Below are 26231 nucleotides of genomic sequence, written 5' to 3' on the forward strand. Positions count from 1 at the left end.
GAAGATAAGCAAATTGCTCACCTTCACCCAGGAAGAAAGAGGAGAGGTTTTAAACTTTAAGCCTTAAACATGGGTCTTTTTGACCCTATGAAATAAACTCTCCTTGGACTGGCAGTTAGTAAATAATATCCATTTGTGTGATATCCTTTATGTGTGTACACATGCCTAAGTTAACCATTGGGCACACATGTGTATTTTTTAACCATTGTCATGTTTGATGATTCTCAGATATTTTTTTTTGCTTATAAAACCCTAAATTAAATAAGCCCATCAGTTGTGATATATTAGACATCATCAACATGGTGTACGCATCAAGGGGCAGGGATTTTGTCTGCTTTGTTCATTGCCTCCTCAACATATTCAACAGCTCCTGGCACATAGTAGGTGCTCAACAAGTGTATGTCAAGTGAAAAATTGGCAGAACCATCCAACCATCTGGTTTGGTAAGGATGTCAACTAAATCTGATCCTTGCCTGGGTTGGAGATTCAAACAGTACACAAAAGGGACTCTTTGTCATTTGGAAGTGCTCCAGGAGATGCCAAGATAAACCAGACTGAGTCTCAGAGAACATAGAGAACCAATATTTTCTGTGTAACTGACAATTGTACCTTCTAAATGAGTATTGTCCCATCCAAGACCCTGACTAGGGTCTCTGCCACTTACTAAATTGGGAAAAAGAGACCCAGACCTACTTCCTCTGCTGCTAGGATCTATGTTAATTCCTGCTAAACTCCTTCTAGCAATATTCTATGATCCAGCACACTTGGCTCCTGAGTTAGCTTCCTGTTTCAACTTCTGGTTTCAACTCCCTTTGAGTGCTAGCATCTTGATTCATTATCCCCCTTCCCACCATAAACCATCATCCCCATCTCAAACTTTCCTCCAGAAACTCTGGCTATTGGTCTGGTTGGGCCTGTTTAGTGCATCCTCTCTCCATTTTAATTGACATTATCCTACCCTTGCCCTCACTATGGCTTTGCCTTTATGATAGCTGGTTTTACCCTGACCACCTTCACAAATTATATATTTGCTTTTTTTGTTTGTTTTTTGCTACTTTTTATTGAAACACACATCAAAAAATGTACTGATCATAAGTGCATAGCATAATAAAAATTTGAAAACTGAACATGTCCTTGTTACTAGCACTGCACAGATCAAGAGAACATTATCAGCATCTCAAAAGCTGCCTGTGCTCTTCTCCATAACTACCCCCACCTCATTGCCTTTTTATACCTCTTCCCTTTAATCTCCTATTGATAAACATGTTAAAACAAGATAATTTGTTCTCGGAGATTTTTAAGCTCTTCTCTGAAGCTTTAACTTTAGAGACCTTGATTGAAAAAAAAGGTTTTCTCATCTCTTGCATCTTTTTAAATGTTCAAAAGATAGAAATGGCCACAGTTTGTTGTTGTTGTTGTTGTTGTTGTTGTTGTTGTTATTGTTAAAACCCCATATTCAAATTAAAGTACAGTCTCTGATGATAGCAAATGGACAAAACAGGAAAAGAACCCATAAAATCCTGTGAATAGTTGACATGCCACAGCTTGGGCATATCCAGCTCAGATTTCTGTTATTTCAGAAAGGTTTCAATAGGCTATACCCATGCCACCTATACTATCTAAAGATGAGCATGAATCTTGCTCAAAAATTAAAACTTATACTCCTCAGACTATTCCAAAAATTTCAAGAGGAAAGAACACTTCTAAGCTCATTCTATGAAGCCAGCATCGCCCTAATACCAAAACCAGATAAAGACAGCACAATGAAAGAGAATTACAGGCCAATATCCCTCATGAACATAGATGCCAAAATCCTCAACAAAATCTTAGCAAATCGGATCCAGCAGTACATCAGAAAGATAATACACCATGACCAAGTAGGATTTATCCCAGGGATGCAAGGATGGTACAATATCAGCAAATCAATAAACGTGATACATCACATAAACAAATTGAGAGAAAAAACACCACACAGTCATATCAATTGATGCAGAAAAAGCATTTGACAAAATCCAACACCCGTTCTTGATAAAAACTCTCAGCAAGGTGGGAATAGAAGGATCATATCTCAACATAATAGAAGCCATATATGACAAACCCACAGCCACCATCATACACAATGGGAAAAAACTAAAACCATTTCCCTTAAGAACAGGAACAAGACAGGGATGCCTGCTCTCACCACTCCTGTTTGACATGGTACTGGAAGTATTAGCCTTTGCGAGTAGACAAGAAGAAGAAATAAAAGGCATCCAAATTGGAAAAGAAGAAGTAAAACTGTCCTTATTCACAGATGACATGATGTTGTACATAAAAAACCCTAAAGACTCCATCAAAAAACTATTAGACTTAATAAATGAATTCGGCAATGTAGCAGGATACAAAGTTAATACCAAGACATCTATGGCATTTCTATACACCAATAGTGAACTTACAGAAAGAGAGACTAAAAAAGCAATCCTATTTATCATCACACCAAAAAAATTAAGATACCTAGGAATAAACTTAACTAAAGAGGTAAAAGACCTCTACTCAGAAAACTACAGGACGTTGAAAAAAAGAGATAGAGGAGAACATTAACAGATAGAAGAACATACCATGTTCATGGATTGGTAGAATCAACATCATTAAAATGTCCATACTACCCAAAGCAATCTATAAATTCAACGCACACCCCATTAAAATACCAATAGCATATTTCACAGACCTAGAACGAACTCTCCAAAAATTCATCTGGAATAAAAAAAAGACCCTGAATAGCTGCAGCAATCCTGAGAAAGAAGAACAAAGTAGGTGGGATCTCAATACCAGATATCAAGCTGTATTACAAAGCCACTGTTCTCAAAACTGCCTGGTACTGGCACAAGAACACACATATAGATCAATGGAATAGAATAGAGAATCCAGAAATCAGCCCCAACCAATACGCTCAATTAATATTTGACAAAGGAGGCATGAACATACAATGGAGTCAAGACAGTCTCTTCAATAAATGGTGTTGGAAAAATTGGACAGATACATGCAAAAAAATGAAACTAGACCACCAACTTACACCATACACAAAAATAAACTCAAAGTGGATAAAAGACTTAAATGTAAGAATGCAAACCATAGAAATACTACAGGAATCCAAAGGCAACAAAATCTCAGACATATGCCAAAGCAATTTCTTCACCGACACAGCTCCTAGGCAGTGATGGCGAACCTTTTGAGCTCGGCATGTCAGCATTTTGAAAAACCCTAACTTAACTCTGGTGCCATGTCACATATAGAAATTTTTTAATATTTGCAACCATAGTAAAACAAAGACTTATATTTTTGATATTTATTTTATATATTTAAATGCCCATTAACAAAGAAAAATCAACCAAAAAATGAGTTTGTGTGTCACCTCTGACACGTGTGTCATAGGTTCGCCATCACTGTCCTAGGGCAATGGAAACTAAAGAGAAAATAAACAAATGGGACTACATCAAAATAAAAAGCTTCTGAACAGCAAAAGAAACCATCAGCAAAACAACAAGAAAGCCCACTGCATGGGAGAACATATTTGCCAATGTTAACACCGATAAGGGTTTAATCTCCAACATTTAAAGGGAACTCATACAACTTAACAAAAGGAAGATAAACAATCCAATAAAAAAATGGGCAAAGGAACTAAATAGACACTTTTCAAAAGAGGACATTCAGAAAGCCAAGGAATATGAAAACATGCTCAAAGTCACTAATCATCTGAGAGATGCAATTCAAAACAACAATGAGGTACCATCTCACACCTGTCAGAATGGCTATCATCAACAAATCAACAAATGACAAGTGCTGGAGAGGATGCGGAGAAAAAGGAACACTCGTGCACTGCTGGTGGGAATGCAGACTGGTGCAGCCACTATGGAAGACAGTATGGAGTTTCCTCAAAAAGTTAAAAATCGAACTCCCATTTGACCCAGTGATCCCACTTCTAGGAATATATCCCAAGAAACCAGAAACACCAATCAGAAAGGATATATGCACCCCCATGTTCATAGCAGCACAATTCACCATAGCTAAAATCTGGAAACAGCCCAAGTGCCCATCAGCAGATGAATGGATTAGAAAATTGTGGTACATCTACACAGTGGAATACTATGCTGCTATAAAAAAGAAGGAATTCTTACCATTTGAAACAGTTGGATGGAACTGGAGAGCATTATGCTAAGTGAAATAAGCCAGTAAATGAAAGAAAAATACCACATGATCTCACTCATTTATGGATAATAAAGAAAATTATAAACTGATGGAAAAAAATAGATACAGAGGCAGAGCAGCCTCGAACAGACTGCCAAACTACAGCGGGAAGGCCGGGGAGGGTTGGGGTGGGGGGAGAGATCAACCAAAGGACTTGTATGCAGGTATATAAGCATAACCAATGGACACAAGACACTGGGGTGTAGGGGAGGCTGTTGAAAGGTCAAGGGGGAAAAAAGGAGATATATGTAATACTCTTTGTAATACTTAGCAATAAAACAAAATTTTAAAAAAAGAATATATAGCAATAAAGACTATCTCTAAACCAGATTTCATACTGACTCTAAGACAGATCTCTTGCTGAATAATCAATGGAAAACTCACAGGGGAGAATGAAAAACCCAAGGACCAAAGAGAGCACTAAACTGAGGAAGATACCCACATGACATCTAGCTGTCTGCCAGGGAGTGGCAGTTGAAAGTTTGGGGACCCTCTTAAAGGGCCAACACACAAAAATTCCTGTGGAGCCACCCATCTTGTGCTCTGGCAGAGGGTGGGTGAAGTGGACTGGAGCTGTGAGAGAAAAACCCAGGACTGGGAACTCGGGGGATAGAGCTCAGAAGGCAGACACCCCAAGTTTCACAGGCTGAGTCATTCCCTCACACAGTGGAGGACATCTTTCCCATATAGATATTTGCCTTGCCTGGGGGGGGAAGAGAGTTGACACACCCTATTGGAAAACACCTTATCCTGAGGCCACTTAAGAGATTAAAAGTAACAATTAGCCTCCAGGTAGAAGCAACTGCCCCACCCTGTTGAAAAACCTCAAACCACACCTGAGGATTGCCTGGGGACAATTCAAGTTGGAATCCTATTAGTTTGTAGACAGAAGCAGACTCTGGAAGCTTTGAGTCTTTGCCTGATCCAATTAGTCAGAAACAGCCTTTAACACTGTCCTGCCCTAGAGATTGAGAGGTTTAGAGGATCTACCTAATACATAGTCACAAACCCAGACAACCAAAATGAGGAAACAAAGAAACAACCCCCAAATGAAATAACTAGGGAATTCTCCAGAAGAAGAGGTGAATGAAGCAGAGATAAGAAATTTATCTGAAACATAGTTCAGAGTAATGATGTTAAAAATGCTCTCAATAGTATGAAAAAAGACATAGTAACTATGAAAAAAGAACAGTCTGAGATAAAGAATGACATAACACAAATAAAGAACACATTGGAAGGAATACACAACAGATTAGGGGAAGAAAAAACAATTAAAAAAATAGGAGAACAGCTTAAGAGAGCTGTGGGACAATGTGAAACATAACAATATTAGAATAGTAGGTGTGCCAGAAGAGGCAGAAAGGAAGAAAGGAATAGAGAAGGTGTTTGAAGAAATAATGGTAGAAAACTTTCCTAACCTGGTAAAGGAAAAAGTCACACACGTTCAGGAGGCACAGAGAACCCCAAACAAGAAGAACCCAAACAGACCCATGCCCAGACACATCATAATTAAAATGCCAAAGATTAAAGACAAAGAGAATCTCAAAGGCAGAAAGAGAAAAGAAAACTGTTACCTACAAAGGAGTCCTCATAAGGCTGACACCTGATTTCTCATCAGAAACTCTACAGGCCAGAAGGGAATGGCATGAAGTACTCAAGGTAATGGAAATCAAGGATCTGAGACCAAGATTACTATATCTAGCAAGGCCATCATTCAAAATAGATGGTCAGATAAAGAGCTTCTCAGACAAAAAAAAAAAAAAAAAAAAAAAAAAAGGCTAAAGGAATTCATCACCACCAAGCCAGCATTACAAGAAATGCTAAAGGGATTGCTGAGAAGAGGAAACAGAGAGAGAAACCTAGCCATACAGAATTAAAATGGCTATAAATAAGTACCTCTCAATAATAACCCTAAATGTAAATGGACTAAATGCTCCAATCAAAAGGTGTAGGGTAGCTGAATAGATACAAAAACATGACCCAACTACATGCTGTCTACAAGAGACCCACCTCAAAATAAAAAACAAACACAGGATGAAAGTGAAGGGATGGAAAAAAATGTCCATGCAAATGGAAAAGAAAAAAAAAAACTAGAGTAGCAATACTCATATCCGACAAAATAGACTTTAAAAGCATCATGCTAAGCAAAATAATCCAGCTGGAGAAAGATAAATATCATATGATCTCACTCTTTTGTGGAATATAATGAATAACATAAACTGATGAACAAAAATAGAGCCAAAGGGGGGAAAATATATACTAGAATATAATAGAAGCAATCCTGTTATTTGCAGATTTTTAATATTTCCTACAACTTTTGTGATATAATACTATGTTAGTACAGTTTTGGTAATATTATTATACTTAAAATCCTTTTATTCTTAAAATATTAATGTTTATTGCATATAATATTATATGTAAGATCAGTTTTCTTGAATAATTGGTGTTTATTGCATGTAACATTATTATATTTAAGATGATTTTTCTTGAAATATGAAGGTTTATTGCATGTAACATTATTATATTTAAAATCGTTTTTCTTGACATAAACTGAAAAAAGACAGATTCTTTCTCTCTCTCTCTCTCTCTCTCTCTCTCTCTCTCTCTCTCTCTCTCTCTCTCTCCACATACCTCCCTCAAGGTCTGAGTTTGCATATTGAAAGATAAATGAATATATATATATATATATATATATATATATATATATATATTCGAGGGATTTCTGAAATTACCTTTGAGAGAATTTTGTTTAGCTACCAGTGCTTAGAGCTTCTGAAAAGTTTTATGCCAGGAAGAATTAATTAAATACAATGCATCCTGGGGCTCAAGAGCTGAAAGCTTAATGAGATCCAATGTTTCATGAGAGACTTCTAAAATTGAAACAGTGGCAGAATTATCTAGAAGCTCCTGATGAACCTTCAAGCCTGATATGTTCTTCATTTTATTTTTTTGGTCTGATATAACACACAGTCGATTGCAGTGTGCATTTCTGCATTTATGGATGCCAGAATCTCCTCAGTTCACTTCAGGAAGGCAATTTGAGATGAGATTTATTTTAATAGTGTTTTAGATGTTGTTGTGTCTAATAATGATAATGAAAGTATATGGAAGCTGGCACAATAGAAGTGTATAAGCTGCTGGGGAGAGAGAGGCCCCAAATTTCATAAGAAACTGCTCATTATCCTTCACCACCAGCAGATAAAGTTAAAATTTATTTCACTGGTGGCTTGCAGCCCAAAACACGCAAACATTTCCAAGGCACACAGATTACAGTACTTTGGAAATCATCCAATATGGAAGGGTATGGAAATATTTTTGTTTTCTGTTTAGAAAGCTAGAGTTCTATATCTGCCTCAAGTTTTGCAGTTGTGTCAAGCTCTCTGGGATCTATTGTAGTTTAAGCAGGTAACATGAGTAAAAGGCTATGGAGAGTTATCAGGAGCTGTAGTGGGGAAAGTGAAAGTGATGTTAGATTGGCATGCAATGGCATGCAATTATTAATATGCAGCTCATAGAGCTTTGCATCATTTGTACACCCCACCCTTTGTCTGCTTGCCAGAGAATGAGATACCCACCCTTTTCTTCTTCCCTGGGGTGGGGAAAGGATCAAAAATGGGGGCAATGAAAGTCAGAAGCAGGCATCTGGCGATGGCTTAAAAGTCCCTGAAAGTGAAGGAGCAGTCCCCACTTTTGCTGCTCACACTTGGGCTTCTGATGGAAATGCAGTTTTCAGTCTGCTGGTCTACAAGTCCAATTAATTTAATAAGGAAGTGCACTTAATTGAGTAATGTGTCCTTTTCTTCTAACATCATTCAATTTTACTGTAACTTCTCTTTCAGTCTCAGCCTGTAGCAGTCAGCTAAGTGTATAGGAGACTAGAGTTATTATAGCTCCTAAGATATCTTAAAATAAATATACACTATAGAGATGAGAAGTATAGGATGCCATGGCTGAATTGCTAGTGCAGTCCTTCCTGTCTGCAAGTTACAAAGGTAGCCGAACACACTTTGTTATCTTTTTCAAAGCATTGACAATTTCATTCTTAACTTTTAAATTGCAAATATAATACAAATCATTAACCATAACATCAGTTTAATGAGCAGATCATATCTTATAATATAAGATCATTTGAGAATCTTTAAATAAACTCAATGATATGTAAATTACTTAATGGAAGGGGAAATAACTTTCTCATTGATTAAAAATGCTTCCCCTATAACCTTTAGCTTATTAATAGTACCATTCCTGAATTAAAAGCTAACCTGCGTACCATATGTGCCAGAGACAGAACATTCCAGCATTTCTCAAATTTTAATAGGCATATAAATCACCTAGATATGTTGTTAAAATGAAGATTGTGATTCAGCAAGTCAGGTGATGCTGCTGGTCTGTGGACCACATTTTGAATAGCAAGGACATGGAGAACATTCCACCCTGTAAATAAGCTTCATTCAGGAACAAAATACTCCCAGAAATTTGCCCAACCTTTTGAAACATACAATTTTATGGATGCTGTTGTGATTCACTCTCATGATTTTTTTTTTTGCAATTGCATGAAACAGTACATTTATTTGAAATATCAACTGATGGTGTTTTGTCCAATCTTTCATCTTCCCCTGCCATGAATCTCCCCCCAATTTAAACAATAACTGAGACTAATCCCTCTAGAACATGAGAAGGAGGGGGCAGGAAAGAAAGTATGTGCTTTATTTCAAAATGAGTGCTTCAAGGACCTAAGACCAGCTCTTTGTCACCCTATCACACCATCACTCTCTATTTTCTTTCTGTCACTGAAGCCAATTGTTGGCTCACAATTATTGTACATGCTCTATTGCATTTGTAATAGAGTAAAGAGGTTCAAGTAAAATTTCTTGTACCCACTATTTATATGATAGATTAAATAAGAGGGTAGCCTATTTCAAGATGACTGAGACAGGGCATATTTCCCTGTAGAAATAAAGACTATAAGTTGTTTATTTTTTTAAAAAAAATATATTGATTAAGTTATTACATATGTGTCCTTTTCCCCACATTACCCTCTATTGCCCCCCACTCATGCCCTCACCCCCCTGTTGTCTGTGTCCATTGGTTAGGCTTATATGCATACATACAAGTCCTTTGGTTGATCTCTCCCCTTACCCCCACCCTCCCCTATCTTCCCTCTGAGGTTTGACAGTCTGATCAATGCTTCTGTCTCTGGATCTGCTTTTGTTCATCAGTTTATGTTGTTAATTATATTCCATAAATGAGTGAGATCATGTGATATTTATATTTCTCTGACTGGCTTATTTCACTTAGCATAATGCTCGACAATTCCATCCATGCTGTTGCAAATGGTAAGAACTCCTTTTTTACCGCAGCGTAGTATTCCATTGTGTAGATGTACCATAGTTTTTTAATCCACTCATCTACTGATGGGCACTTAGGCTGTTTCCAAATCTTCTCTATGATGAATTGTGCTGCTATGAACATAGGGGTGCATATATCCTTTCTAATTGGTGTTTCTAGTTTCTTGGGATATAGTCCTAGAAGTGTGATCAATGGGTCAAATGGGAGTTCCATTGTAAGTTGTTTATTTTGCAAAGAAAATGCATCTATATTGAAAGATTATAGCTGGAGACACTAATTATGAAACAGACCATAGTAAGAACTATCAATAGTATACAACAGAGTTTCTCAACCTTGGCACTATTGACTTTTGGGATCAAATAACTTGTGGAGACTGTCCTTGCATTGTAGAATATTTAGCATCATCTCTTGCCTCTACCCACAAGATTCCAATAGCACTTCATGCATCCTTATACACACACACACACACACACACACACACACACACACACAACCAAAACTATCTTCAGACATTACTGAATATCCCCAAAGGACACTCACCCCGCTGACAACCCCTGGTATACAAAAATAGCACACACTTACAATATACGTATCATGCACCTAGAAGGGTTCTAGGTATCTACATATATTCACACATTTAATACTCAATACAACCCTGTAAGGTAGGTACTATTATTTTTCCTATTAAATAGACGGGAAAGCTAGAATATGGAGAAGTTAAGTAGCTTGCCCAATGTCACCAAGCCAGTATGTACATCTGGGATTTCCATCCAAGCATTCTAGTTTCAGAATCTGTGCTGTTAACCAACATACTGTGTGAGGAAACATTTAGTAAACTGGAAAAGGAGTGTGATTTCCATAGGACTTATTTTGAGAGAATGTGATCAATAATGCTACTATGAAATACAGTTAAATATTAAATTAATTGCCTGACACCAAACAGTTTACAACTGGGAATTTTACAAAAGAATATGTATTAAATATAAAATGCCCTGGTCTAACAATGGCATAATATTAGAAATAAACTACAATAAAAACAATCCAAAACACTCAAACACTTGGAAGCTGAATAGCATGTTATTAAATATTGATTGGGTTACCAATGAGATCAAAGATGAAATTAAAAACATCCTGGAAACTAATGACAATGAAAATACAACAATCCAAAACCTAAGGGACACAATGAAAGCAGTCCTGAGAGGGAAGTTTATAGCTCTACAGGCCTATCTCAAAAAACAAGAAAAAATGATAGTAAATCATCTAACTCTACAACTCAAAGAATTAGAAAGACAACAACAAGAAAAGCCCAGAGTGAGCAGAAGGAAGGAGATAATAAAGATTAGAGCATACAGAAGGCCGAAAGACATATGAAAACCTGCTCAAAGTCACTAATTATACGAGAGATGCAAATCAAAACGACAATGCGTTATCATCTCACACCTGTCAGAATGGGTATCATCAACAAATCAACAAACAACAAGTGTTGGAGAGGATGTGGAGAAAAAGGAACCCTTCTGCACTGCTGGTGGGAATGCAGACTGGTGCAGCCACTGTGGAGAACAGTATGGAGCTACCTCAGAAGACTAAAAATGGAACTCCCATTTGACCCAGTGATCCCACTACTAGGAATATATCCCAAGAAACCAGAAACGCCAATCAGAAAGGATATATGCACCCCTATGTTCATAGCAGCACAATTCACCATAGCTAAGATTTGGAAACAGCCTAAGTGCCCATCAGCAGATGAGTGGATTAGAAAACTGTGGTACATATACACAATGGAATACTATGCTGCGGTAAAAAAAAAGGAACTCTTGCCTTTTGCAACAGCATGGATGGAACTGGAGAGCATTATGCTAAGTGAAATAAGCCAGTCAGAGAAAGATAAATACCACATGATCTCACTCATTTGTGGATTATAGGGAACAACATAGACTGATGAAAAGGGACAGACTCAAAGACTGAGAAACAGCAATCAGGCTATCAATCCCCAGAAGGAAAGTAGGGGAGGGCGGGGGTAAGGGGAAGAGATCAACCGAAGGACTTGTATACATGTATATAAGCCATACCAATGGACATGGACAACAGGGGGATGGGAGCATGAGTGTGTGTGGGGGGGAGGTTGGGGGTTAATGGGGGGGATGAGGACACATTTGTAATACCTTAACTAATAAAAAAAAAAAAAAAAAAAAAAAACTCAAGAAATAGCCAGGTTTTCCTGTCATATTAAGGCTTTCAAAACATTAAAGACAGGTGCATCCCCTCCCAGAACTGACTTATTCAGTAAGAATAGATGTAACAAAAAAATAAAAAAATAAAAAAAAAATAAAGATTAGAGCAGAAATAAATGACACAGAGACCAAAAATATATATATATAAAAGATCAATGAAACCAAGAGCTGGTTCTTCGAAAGGATAAACAATATTGATGAACCTCTAGCCAGGCTCACCAAGAAGCAAAGAGAGAGGACCCAAATAAACAAGATCAGAAATGATAGAGGTGAAATAACAACAGACCCCACAGAAATAGAAATGATTGTTAAAAAATACTATGAATAACTCTACTCCAACAAACTAGACAACCTAGAAGAAATGGACATATTCCTAGAAAAATACAACATTCCAAAGCTCAATCATGAAGAATCTAAAAATCTCAATAGGCCAATAACTATGGCAGAAATTGAAGCAGTAATCAAAAAGCATCCAGCAAACAAAAGCCCGGGCCCAGATAGCTTCACAGGGGAGTTTTACTAAACATTCAAGGAAGAACTAAAACCTATCCTCCTCAGACTATTCCAAAAATTTCAAGAGGAAGGAACACTTCCAAGCTCATTCTATGAAGCCAGCATCGCCCTAATACCAAAACCAGATAAAGACAACCCAATGATAGAGAATTACAGGCCAATATCCCTCATGAACATAGATGCCAAAATCCTCAACAAAATCCTAGCAAATTGGATCCAGCAGTACATCAGAAAGATAATACACCATGACCAAGTAGGATTTATCCCAGGGATGCAAGGATGGTACAATATCAGCAAATCAATAAATGTGATACATCACATAAACAAATTGAGAGAAAAAACACCACAGTCATATCAATTGATGCAGAAAAAGCATTTGACAAAATCCAACACCCATTTTTGATAAAAACTCTCAGCAAGGTGGGAATAGAAGGATCATATCTCAACATAATAGAAGCCATATATGACAAACCCACAGCCACCATCATACTCAATGGGAAAAAACTAAAACCATTTCCCATAAGAACAGGAACAAGGCAGGGATGCCCACTCTCACCACTCCTGTTTGACATGGTACTGGAAGTATTAGCCTTTGCGAGTAGACAAGAGTAAGAAATAAAAGGCATCCAAATTGGAAAAGAAGAAGTAAAACTGTCCTTATTCACAGATGACATAATGTTGTACATAAAAAACCCTAAAGACTCCATCAAAAAACTATTAGACTCAATAAATGAATTCGGCAATGTAGCAGGATACAAAATTAACGCCAAGAAATCTATGGCATTTCTATACACCAATAGTGAACTTACAAAAAGAGAGACTAAAAAAGCAATCCCATTTACCATCACACCAAAAAAATTAAGATACCTGGGAGTAAACTAAACTAAAGAGGTAAAAGACCTCTACTCAGAAAACTACAGGACGTTGAAGAAAGAGATAGAGGAAGATATAAACAGATGGAAGAACATACCATATTCATGGTTTGGTAGAATCAACATCATTAAAATGTCCATACTACTCAAAGCAATCTATAAATTCAAAGCACTCCCCATTAAAATACCAACGGCATATTTCACAGACCTAGAACGAACTCTCCAAAAATTCATCTGGAATAAAAAAAGACCCCGAATAGCTGCAGCGATCCTGAGAAAGAAGAACAAAGTAGGTGGGATCTCAATACCAGATATCAAGCTGTATTACAAAGCCACTGTTCTCAAAACTGCCTGGTATGGGACAAGAACAGACATATAGATCAATGGAATAGAATAGAGAACCCAGAAATTGACCCGAACCAATATGCTCAACTAATATTCGACAAAGGAAGCAAGACATACAATGGAGTCAAGATAGTCTCTTCAATAAATGGTGTTGGAAAAATTGGACAGATACATGCAAAAAATGAAACTAGACCACCAACTTACACCATACACAAAGATAAACTCAAAATGGATAAAGGACTTAAATGTAAGATGGGAAACCATAAAAATACTAGAGGAATCCAAAGGCAACAAAATCTCAGACATGCCGAAGCAATTACTTTACTGATACAGCTCCTAGGGCATTGGAAACTAAAGAGAAAATAAACAAATGGGACTACATCAAAATAAAAAGCTTCTGAACATCAAAAGAAACCATCAGCAAAACAACAAGAAAGACCACTGCATGGGAGAACATATTTGCCAATGTTAACACCGATAAGGGTTTAATCTCCAACATTTATAGGGAACTCATACAACTTAACAAAAGGAAGATAAACAATCCAATCAAAAAATGGGCAAAGGAACTAAATAGACACTTTTCAAAAGAGGACATTCAGAAAGCCAAGAGACATATGAAAACATGCTCAAAGTCACTAATCATCTGAGAGATGCAATTCAAAACAACAATGAGGTACCATCTCACACCTGTCAGAATGGCTATCATCAACAAATCAACAAACGACAAGTGCTGGAGAGGATGTGGAGAAAAAGGAACACTTGTGCACTGCTGGTGGGAATGCAGACTGGTGCAGCCACTATGGAAGACAGTATGGAGTTTCCTTAAAAAACTGAAAATGGAACTCCCATTTGACCCTGTGATCCCACTTCTAGGAATATATCCCAAGAAACCAGAAACACCAATCAGAAAGGATATATGCACCCCTATGTTCATAGCAGCACACTTCACCATAGCTAAGATCTGGAAACAGCCTAAGTGCCCATCAGTAGATGAATGGATTAGAAAACTGTGGTACATCTACACAGTGGAATATTATGCTGCTGTAAAAAAGAAGGAATTCTTACCATTTGAAACAGTTGGATGGAACTGGAGAGCATTATGCTAAGTGAAATAAACCAGTCAATGAAAGAAAAATACCACATGATCTCACTCACTTATGGATAATAAAGACCATTATAAACTGATGAACAAAAATAGATACAGAGGCAGAGCAGCCTCGAACAGACTGTCAAACTACAGCAGGAGGGTTTGGAAGGGTTGGGCCGGGGGGCGGGGTTTAAGAGATCAACCAAAGGACTTGTATGCATGCATATAAGCATAACCAATGGACACAAGACACTGGGGCATAGGGGAGGCTGGGGGAAGGTCAAGAGGGAAGAAAATGGGGACATATGTAATACTCTTTGTAATACCTTTAGCAATAAAACAAATTTTTTAAGAAAAGATGATTAAAAAATAAAATAAAATCCCCTGGTCTTTAAGATTGCCTTCCTGGAAAATTTCTAAGTTCCCCTCCATGGCCAGTACTACCTCAACCAGTTGTGCTGCCCAGACCATAGTGTAAACTGGTCACTTGTTGCCTCTCCCTTCTGGTTGCTTTTTGAGCCACTATCTTACCCTTGCATGAGGTCAACCAGATGTCCCAAAGAGCTCTAGGAATTATGTCTATGGCTGGTATTGAGGTCCCAGTTCCAAGAGGGCAGCCTGGTGAACATAATGATTCCACCAGACAGCATGATTATTTCCATAATGAAATTGTACAAGATTGGTGCTGAGTTACCGATTTGGAGTGGTTCTCACTCATATCACACACAGGACAAGTATCTCTGAGCTACCAATGGTCTACCACTGACCCTTGAGCAATACTTCTTCCAGTCTACAATACATCAGGGTGGAATGGTTGGCCACAGACACCCATTACCCTGTATGTCCTTCTACTTGAACACAAGGTGATCCCCTACCTTCCCCCACACTGCAGCCTCCAAAGGTTGGTGGTACACAAAGTGAGATTGTGCCACAACAACAACACTACATCCATGTGCTCTCCCAACTCTGATCAATGTGGTGATTCTGTGCTCTCCCAGATCACTCTCAAACCATGTGGGTAGAGGGACAGACAGACCTTGTACAAATTGGACTGCTCCTCTTGCTCAGCCTGGGCCTCTCCTACCCCCTGGTAGTTATGAGTGGACATCAAGGGTATAGTCCACATTGACAGAGGTTGAATTCTAGGAATACAGTGATAATGGCCTAAAGAGTTCAAGAAAATACATGGTTGATTGATATGGTGCTCTACCTTTGCACTATAAAATTCTGGGTGGTGCCCTAGCTGATTTGGTTCAGTGGATAGAGCACTGGCCTGTGAACTGAAGGGTCTCGGGTTTGATTCTGCCAAGGGCACATGCCCTGGTTGCGGGTTCTATCCCCAGTAGGGGGCGTGCAGAAGGCAGCCAATCAATGATTCTTTCTCATCATTGATGTTTCTATCTCTACCTCTCCCTTTCTTTCTGTTATCACCATTAACAAAGTGGTCAACAGGATGGATGATGCATTGTTAATATGTAATTATGTCACCAGCATATGTGAATGATATTAGGGATCTGCAGAGGCAAGAAGATCTGTATTGCTTCAATAATTTCTTAGTTTCCTGAAAGTTTTTCTTAAATCATGAATGGATTTTGAATGATTTTTTTAAAATAGTGACATACTCTGGTTCATGTTACCCAAGGAAAAATGCCTATGTCAACTTAGCAGCAAAAATTGGATCAGACTTGACATTATGAACCTCCTAAATATTTGAATATTTCTCACTAAAGGCATTAACAAATGAAGCAGTTTGTTTTGTTCATAAATCACACAAGAATGGATCTTTAGTAGTTTCATTTGTCAGAGAATAATCTCGCCTCTTTTCCTTTATTTATAATAGTGAATGCCAGAGCAAGATGTACATAATATTTGGAATTCCCAAAAGTGTGAAATTGAATCCCAAATTCCAAATATTTTTTTATCTGAAACTTTATGAAAATAAGCTAGCATTGTTCAGTTTGTCTTCCTTAACTAGCATTGATAGTGTGAATTGGGAGCTCTAAATAGAAAGTTATTGGACTGCAGTGCAATATAATACTGAAAGTGAAATAATGACATTTATTTGTCCTAAATATAAGAATACTGTGCAATGATCCTATTCATGTCTAAAATGAATTATCAATTTATGAAGAGCTTCTTTCTATTATGAAACTGAATTCAATTAAATATCAAAATCAGTTAGAAGATTCAAGGCTGAATTCTACCCAGCACTTCACAAAGTGAAATATAAGACCTGATATTTCATGTTTTCACAGAAGTTAAGGTGTCTGTTTTTCAGTTCCACATCAAAAGATTAATGAAACCTGAAAGAAAATTGTTAATAACTAGAGGCCTGGTGCACAAAAATTTCTGCCCTCAGGGGAGGGAGGTTCCCCTCAGCCTGGCCTGTGCCCTCTCACAGTCTGGGACTACTCGGGGGATGTCCCCCTGCTGGCTTAGGCCCACTCCCAGAGGAACGGGCCTAAGCTGGAAGTCAGACATCCCTCTGGCAGCCCGGAAGCCCTTGGGGGATGTCCACTTGCCAGTGGGGAGCAGGCCTAAGCTGCAGTTGGACATCCTTAGTGCTGCTGAGGAGGCGGAAGAGGCTCCCGCCACCACCGCTTTACTGGCAGCCATCAGCCTGGCTTGTGGCTGAGCAGAGCTCCGCCTGTGGGAGCACACTGACCACTAGGGGGCAGCTCCTGCATTGAGCATCTGCCCCCTGGTGGTCAGTGTGTGTCATAGTGACCAGTCATTCCCAGTCGTTCTGCTGTTAGGGTCAATTTGCATATAACCCTTTTATTATATAGGATAGAGGCCTGGTGCATGGGTGGGGGCTGGCTGGTTTGCCCTGAAGGGTGTCCCAGATCAGGGTGGGGGTCCTGCTGGGGTGCCTGGCCAGCCTGGGTGAGGGGCTGAGGGCTGTTTTCAGGCTGGCCACAACCCCTTCACGGTGGGAGTCCCCACTTGGGTGCCTGACCAGCCGGGGTGAGGGGCTGATGGCTGTTTGCAGGCTGGTCAAGCCCCCCAGTGGGGACCCTCACCCCATGGGGCTGTGGCCAGCCTGGGTGAGGGGCTGAGGGCCATTTTCAGGCTGCCCACAGCCCCTTCAGGGTGGGGGAGTCCCACTGGGGTGCCTGGCCAGCCTGGGTGAGGGGCTGATGGCAGTTTTCAGGCTGGCCAGGCCCCCTGGTGACCCAAGCTCCCAGCCTCTCCTTTTTTTCTTTTTTTACCCTGGGATTTATTTATCTTCTATAATTGAAACTTTGTAGCCTTGAGCGGAACCCAGGGCTGGCCAGGGCAGGCGGGAAGCTTGGCTTCCTCCATCGCCAGGGCAACCCAAGCCTCCTGCTCGTTCCAGCTCCATGGCCGCAGCCATCTTAGTTGGGTTAATTTGCATACTCGATCCTGATTGGCTGGAGGACGTGACTTGTGGGTGTGGCTTGAGCGTAGTGGAGGGATGGTTCATTTGCATGTTTCTCTTTTATTATAAAGGACTAGGGGCCCGGTGCACGAAATTCGTGCACGGGGGTGGGGGGGGAGTGTCCCTCAGCCCAGCCTGCCCCCTCTCACATACTGAGAGCCCTCAGGGGATGTCCTATTGACAGCTTAGGCCCGCTCCCTGCTCCCCTGGGGGAGCGGGCCTAAGCCGCAGTCTGGCCTCCCAGGCTGATCAGGGGAAGGAACCAGCCCCATAACCCCACTGCTGCAGCTACTGCCAGTCACCGCAGCCAGCAAGGTTTTTTCATCAACATGGACTCCAGTCCTGTCACCATGAAAAAATGACAACTTTTTTAGGCATTTTCAAGATGTGTCTTTCATATAATAATAATTTCTTTATTATTTTTTTATCCTAACCTGAGGATATGTTTCCATTGATTTTTAGAGAATGTGAAAGAGAAAGGGAAAGACAGAGAGAAACATCAAAATGAAAGGAACAGTTTGATTGGTTGCCACCTGCATGAGCCCTGACCTGGGCCTTGGCCAGGGAGGAGCCTGCAACCTAGGTACATGCCCTTGGTCAGAATTGAACCCAGACCCTGCCATCAGCAGGCCAAGGCATTATCCACTGAGCCAAAGTGGCTAGGGCAGGATATGACATTTTTTAGCCCTCCAGCAGCGGACCTTTGTTTTTTTCACCAGGAGTGTGGTGAAAAAACCTAGATCACTGCTTTGGATTCTTATTACCCAAGTTACTAAGAATATTACCAGTGGCATACAGGGAGCTTAACCAATGACCGGTCAGAAAAGGTGCTTCCTCTGTAGTTCACACCAATGTGCGGCTTGGCACCCCACCCACCCCCAGCTCCCCGCAATTGCAGGCTCCACCCCTGCCCAGGCCTAACGTCTTTGGCCAAGGCTTTAGGCCTGGGCAAGGGACCCCTAGCTCCTCAGACTGCCTGCTCTGCCCCTGCCCAGCTCCCATTGCTGGCTCCACCCCTGTTTCCCGCTATCACTGTCCAGGTGGCAAAGGTGCCGGGTTCTCTGATCATGGCTGGGGGGCAGGGCAAAGGCAGACCCAGGGCCGCCTTTGCCCTGCCCCCGGCTCTTAGCTCCCCTCTGGGTTTCCGATCACCGTCAGTGGCAGGGGGCTTCTTCCATCCTTTCCCTTTCGCCTCCCAGCATTGTGCCTACATATGCAAATTAACTGCCAACTAAGATGGCAGTTAATTTGCATATCACCCTGATTAGCCAATGGGAAGGGTAGCGGATGTATGGCCAATTACCATGTTTCTCTTTTATTAGATAGGATAGCTATGACTATCCTCAATTTGCATTTTCTCATGTATATGGTAAAATATGATCTTCATTAGTATATCTGTGTCTGTTGTGTTATTTCTTTATATATTTCAGTTAAAATAAAGAAAACTTGCTTATATTTCTGGCAATTGATTTTCCATATACCTTCTCTGCTTCACTAATTTATCTGCTTGGTCTATAGATGCACTTGAGTTTGTGACTCATACAATAAGTATCCACCAAATTGTGGTTGAACTGAATACATTGCAAACACTCCTGACATTATGGTTCGTTCATTGAATTTTTTTTTAATTTCTATGTTGCCTTAATCCATAAGTAGAGCATTAGCCAAAAATTAGGCACAAAGCAAGCACTCAATAAAGAATCACACAATAGAATTTCAAATGTTGGTACAGACAATAAAATATGTTGGATCCAAAAGTAACAGAATATTCAAAATGCGCGTTTTCAGAAGTTTAATAAAATATTATCAATTGATCTACATAAAGTAATTAAATAATGATATCCAAAAATCTTTTAAAGGCCCAATATTTCTCAAACATTTTTAAAAAAGCAGTCTATTTCATTCATAGTCTAATCTATCAGTGGACAAATAGATTCATTTTCATTATTATCTTTCTCATGCAATTAAAACACCCAAATGGTACTTTTGCAATTCAAAAAAATATCCTATTACAAACTTCTCTTTTTTCACATTTCAGTGTAATAACTGGCATATTTCTATGAAGGCAAATACTTACTTTACTTTTTGGAATTTTATTTTGCCTGCCTCAATTTACTAATTTTCTTTGATTGTGAGTATAGTCTGTCTCAGATCCTTTGCTGGAATGAAGTAGGATGTCAATATATTCATTCTTTCCTAGGTTTCTTCAGGTAAGAGAAAGAACATGCTATAACATGGCCTGAGGCAACTTAATTAAGACTAACACAGTCGTATGTAAGCAATTACCAAAAGGTTTTACTTTTGTAAATATATTTCTAGTGGAAAATTTTTAAATCATTATCAGGTTTTTACCTGGCACATATAAAACTCAAAGCTATTATCTAGGGGCTTAAAGAAGAAGCACAAACAAAATTAAACAAAAGCACTAACAAAATCAAATCAAAGATCAGAGAAATAGACCCTTGCTGCTCAAATCCAGTATTTGTCCAAAAATTTAATGGATGCAACAAAAATATTTCAAAATCAAATTCCTGCCAGTTGATAAAAAGCCACAGAGGTAGAAAACTTCCCCACAAGATAAGGGACTTGAAATACATCGTCTCCTCAGTGAAATGGAAAAGAAGGATTATAAGAGAAAATGGAAAACATTCAAGTGAATTCAGTCATTCATTTAACAAAGTAGGATGAAGCAACTCTGAGTGTCAGTCTTTGTTCAAGGTACTAAAGGCACAAGTGAACATGTCAGTTTAAATTTCATAAAGCCTATATGCTGGTGAATGTGATATTGATAAACAACTAAAAATAAATAAATATAATACAGGATTGGGTGTGTCTGTAAATAAAATAACAGAGGGTAAGCAGGTAGTCATTGAAAGGAGGTGCTACTTCAGACAAGTTGGTCAGGGTAGGCTATATAAGAAGGAAACATTTGAGCAGAGATCTGAATGAAATGAAGGAGTAAGCTTTTCAAGGATTTGAAGGAAAAAAATTCAGGGCAGAGAGAACAGTAAGAACAAAAGCTCTGAAGCACAAGCCACCTTATAGTGTTTCAATGTGACCCAGAGTGAGCAAGGCAGAGAAAAGCTGTAGATGACCTAGACATCATAAGAGCTAGGTCACACAGCACTGTGATAGTTGTTTAAAATGGCCACAATTTCTTTGACATTCTTCTCATTGAGAAATGAGGTCTAAGTTCCTTCCTCTTGATTTGGTGGGCGTTGACTTCTGCAACCAATAACATACTGTAAAAGTGACACTAGATGTCTTCCAAGGTGAGGTCATAAAAAGACCATGCAGCTTCCATTTGGTCTCTTGAATACTGGTTTCAACCATCCTGAGACTGCCATGCTGGAGAGGCCATATACTAGTATAGGCATTGCACTCATGAGTCACAACTGTCCTAGGTGGTTTTTCTAAGTGGTTAGAGTGTTGGCCCACAGACCAAAGGGTCGTGGGTTCGATTCCCAGTCAAGGGTACGTACCTCTGTTGCAGGTTCCCCAGCCCCAGTTGGGGCACGTGCAGGAGGCAACCAATCAATGTGTCGATGTTTCTCTCTTCCTTTCCTCCCTCCCTTCCACTCTCTCTAGAAACCAATGGGGGAACATATATATATATATATATATACTCTGATGAGGATTTAAAAAAGAGTTGCAACTAAGCCCAGCCTTCCAGTCACCCTACCAAAGAGCCAGCCATGTGAATAAAATTGTCTTGGACCATTCAGATCAGTCCATTCACAATCTGAATACCCCGAGTGACCTCAGTTGACTTTATGATAATGCAAAAAAAAAAAAAAAAAAGAAAGAAAACCAAGTAGCAAACACCTGCCCAAATTTCTAAAGTGTCATAAAATAGTTGTGGTTTTAAGTCACTAAGTTTTGAAGTGATTTTCTGTACAGCAATAGTAACTGGAACCAGGGCCCTTGGGCCACAGTAAGGATTTATTTTCACAGTAAGAATTTATTTTCTATTTTCACTATAATAGCAAGCCATTGAAGAATTTCAAGCAATGAAATAATGTGATGTGATTTACTGATTTAAAAGTTATTCTGGCTGTTATGTGGAAGAATCAACTATAGGATTTTAAGAGTGAATGCAGGAACACCATTACAAGGTTCCTGCATAATTCTGTCCAGAGAGAATGGGGTCTTGAATTAGGGAAGTCATAGCAGAGAAGTGAGAAGCGATTGGATTTTGATTATACTTAGAAAGTAGAGCCCGCAGGATTTGCTGGTGGATTATATGTGGGATGTGAGAGAAAGAGGGAAATAAAGGATTGCATCTTAGTTTGTGGTCTAAACAACTTGGGTATTTGTAGTAGTCTTTAAAGACTAGGTGAGGAGAAGATTTAGGAAGAAGAAGAGGGTAATAAGTTAGTTTTTGGACACATTAAGAGTTTTAATGCCCAAATTGGAAATGTATATCTCATATATGAGTTTGAAGCTATATGAGAAAAATATGTGACAAATTGGATGTATGAATCTGAAGTTCAAGGAGAAAAATCTAGGCTGGGAATAAATCCAGAAAACATCAGTATGTAGATGCTTTTAAAGACATAAGACTGGATTAGATCACTGAAAAAGGTCATTCTATATAATAAAAGGCTAATATGCAAATTGTCCCCTCAACCAGGAGTTCAATCAGGGGTGGGGGCGGCTGGCCAGACCCCACCCATGCACGAATTCGTGCACTAGGCCCCTACTTTAGATATAAAGGACAAGAGGAGCAGTGGACTAAAGAATGTGCCGAAGCATGCTGTAATATTTTTGAAGTAAAAAAGATGATGAAATAAAAACTGGATATATATGTGTAAAAGAATCAGTTTGGTGCTTGTCTTATAAAATAAATCAAAGGCCTAAACTTAAAAGGTAAACAATAAGACACTTAGAAAAAAACAAAGGGGAAAGCCTTCATAACTTTGAATTTGGCAATGATTTTTTGGGGTATGACACCAAAAGCACAAGCAACAAAAGAAAAAATAGTTACATTAGACTTCATCAAAACTTAAAGCTTTTTGCATCAAAGGACACTATCAAGAGAGTGAAAAGACAACCCACAGAAAGGAAAAATATGCAAATTATATATCTGATAAGAGATTAATATCCAGAAAAATAAAATGCTTCTACAACTCAATAACCAAAAACACAAATGACCCAATTAAAAACTGGTCATAGGACTTGAATAGACATTTCTCCAAAGATACACTAATAGTCAATAAGCACATGAAAAGGTGCTCAACATCATTAGTCATTAGGGAAATGCAAATCAAAACTATGATGGGATACTACTTTACACCTATTAAGATGGCTATATCAAACAAAAGGAAATGAGCAAATGTTGGCAAGGATGTGGAGAAATTGGAGCCCTCTGAAAGATAAGATTGCTTTGTTGATGGGAATGGAATGTAAAATGTGCAGCCTCTGCTGAAAACCATTTGGCAGTTCCTCAAAAAGTTATACAGAGAGCTACTATATGATCCAGCAATTTGACTCCTAGGCATATACCCAAATTAATAGAAAGCAGAAACTCAAAAAGATAGTTGTAACCAATATTCATAGCAGCATCTATAATAATACAAATGAAGCCAGGGCTGCGAGGGAAGCCTGGGTCCAGGTGCTGGAGGGAAGCTGGTGCTGGCAGCCGGGGGAAGGAAGGACTACTCTTGCATGAATTTTGAGCATTGGGCCTCTAGTTATTTATAATAGTCAAAAGATGGGAACAATTCAAATGTCAATGTCCATCAACAGGTCTTTGAATAAACAAAATGTGATATATATTACCCTATCTAATAATAGACAAACATGGTAATTGACCATACCTTCGCTACACCTCCTATTGACTAATCAGCACACGATATGCAAATTAACTGCCAACAAAGATGGCGGCTAATTTGCATACTTCAGGCAGGGCGGGCCAGCTTGAGCCGCCATCCGGACCCCCGTGTGCCGCCTAAGCCCCGCTGCCAGCTGAGACCCCTGTCTGCGGCCCTGGGCAGCAGGATCCTGCGGCAGTGATTGTGATTGTGATCGGAAAGCTGGGCCGCAGGCAAGGCGGCACCCCCGGCCCCAGGAGCCGCCTTGCCTGCGGCCCGTGATTGTGATCTGGATTGGAAAGCCGGGCCGCAGGCAAGGCGGCACCCCGGGCCCCAGGAGCTGCCTTGCCTATGGCCCGTGATTGTGATCTGGATTGGAAAGCCGGGCCGCAGGCAAGGTGGCACCCCGGGACCCAGGAGCTGCCTTGCCTATGGCCCGTGATTGTGATCGTGATCGGAAAGCCGGGCCGCAGGCAAGGCGGCACCCCGGGACCCAGGAGCCGCCTTGCTTGTGGCCCGTGATCTTGATCGTGATCGGAAAACCGGGCCACAGGCAAGGCAGGACCCTGGGAGCCAGGAACCATCTTGCCTGCGGCCCGTGATTGTGATCGGAAAGCTGGGCCGCAGGCAAGGCGGCATTCGGAGACCCAGGAGCCGCCTTGCCTGCGGCCCGTGATTGTGATCTGGATTGGAAAGCCGGGCTGCAGGCAAGGCGGCACCCCGGGCCCCAGGAGCTGCCTTGCCTATGGCCCGTGATTGTGATCTGGATTGGAAAGCCGGGCCGCAGGCAAGGTGGCACCCCGGGACCCAGGAGCTGCCTTGCCTATGGCCCGTGATTGTGATCGTGATCGGAAAGCCGGGCCGCAGGCAAGGCAGGACCCTGGGAGCCAGGAACCATCTTGCCTGCGGCCCGTGATTGTGATTGGAAAGCCGGGCTTCAGGCAAGGCGGCATTCTGAGACCCAGTAGCTGCCTTGCCTGTGGCCCGTGATTGAGATCGGAAAGCCAGGCACAAGCAAGGCAGCCCTCTGGAACCCTGGAGCCCATCAGCAAGGTCTGCAGGCAAAGCAGCGATCAAGCTATGAGGGGGAGGGTAGGGGGCGGAAAGAGCTACAGGAGCAGCTCTGGCCAGAGACTGAAGACTCCCGCCAGAGCAAGGAGCAAAGGCTGAAGGCTCCAGCCACAGCGAAGACTGTGTCCAGAGTGAAGATGGAAGGTGGTGGCCAGAGTGAAGGTCTGGGTCCCAGGTGCCAGAAGAAAACTGGTGCTGGCAGCCAGGGGAAAGAAGGCCTATTGCACGAATCTTCGTGCAACGGGTCTCTAGTCCTATCTAATAAAAGAGAAACATTGTAATTAGCCGTACATCCGCTACCCTTCCCATTGGCTAATCAGGGCGATATGCAAATTAACTGCCAGCCAAGATGGCGGCCGGCAGCCAGGCAGCTTGAAACTAACATGAGGCTTGCTTGCTTCAGTGATGGAGGACTCCTACGTTCCCCACCTGCCTTGCCGGCCTCTGAACTTGCAGTTTTAAACATTGTTACAAATATAGAAGCTAAACAAAACCCCAGAAACCTGCTTTCAGCCCGCCGGGATCTCAGAGCTGGAGTTGAAACAGTGTTTCATTATAGAACCCAAACAAACCAGATACCTGCTTTGAGCAGCAGAGGCCTCAGAGCTGGAGCCAGAGCTAAAGCTGGCCCAGAATAAAAGAAAAAAGAAAAAAAGGAGCAGTTGGGAGCTTCAGTCACCCACCAGCCTGAAAACAGCCCTCAGCCCCTCACCCAGACTGGCCAGGCACCCCAATGGGGACCCCCACCCTGAAGGGTGTGTGACCAGCTGCAAACAGCCATCACCCCCTCATCCAGGCTGGCCAGGCACCCAAGCGGGACCCCCACCCTGATCCAGGACACACTTCAGGGCAAACCAGCAGGCCCCCACCCATGCACCAGGCCTCTATCCTATATAGTAAAAGGGTAATATGCCTCCCGGCACCGGGATCAGCGTGACAGGGGGCAGCGCCGAAACCCCCTGATCGTCCTGCGGCTCTGTGTGTGACAGGGAAAGGCGCCCCAAACCCCTGATCAGCCCTGCTCTGTGCCTGATAGAGGGAGCTCCCAACCCCCTGATTGCCCTGCAGCTCTGTGTGTGACAGGGTGTGGTGCCCCAATCCCCCGACCCCCACGGGCCCTGCTCTGTGTGTGATGGGGTAGAGCCATAACCTCCCCATTGGCCCTGCCCTGAGTGTGAGAGTGGCGGTGCCCCAACCCCCTGATCAGCCCTGCCCTGTGCGTGACAGGGGGCGGCGCCCCAAACCCCTCCTCCCACAAGGGGCCCTGCTCTGTGTGTGACGGGGTAGAGCCATAACCTCCCCATCAGCCCTGCCCTGAGTATG

This window comes from Myotis myotis, unplaced genomic scaffold, assembly GCF_014108235.1.
Source record: "Myotis myotis isolate mMyoMyo1 unplaced genomic scaffold, mMyoMyo1.p scaffold_m19_p_4, whole genome shotgun sequence".
Lineage (NCBI taxonomy): Eukaryota > Metazoa > Chordata > Mammalia > Chiroptera > Vespertilionidae > Myotis > Myotis myotis.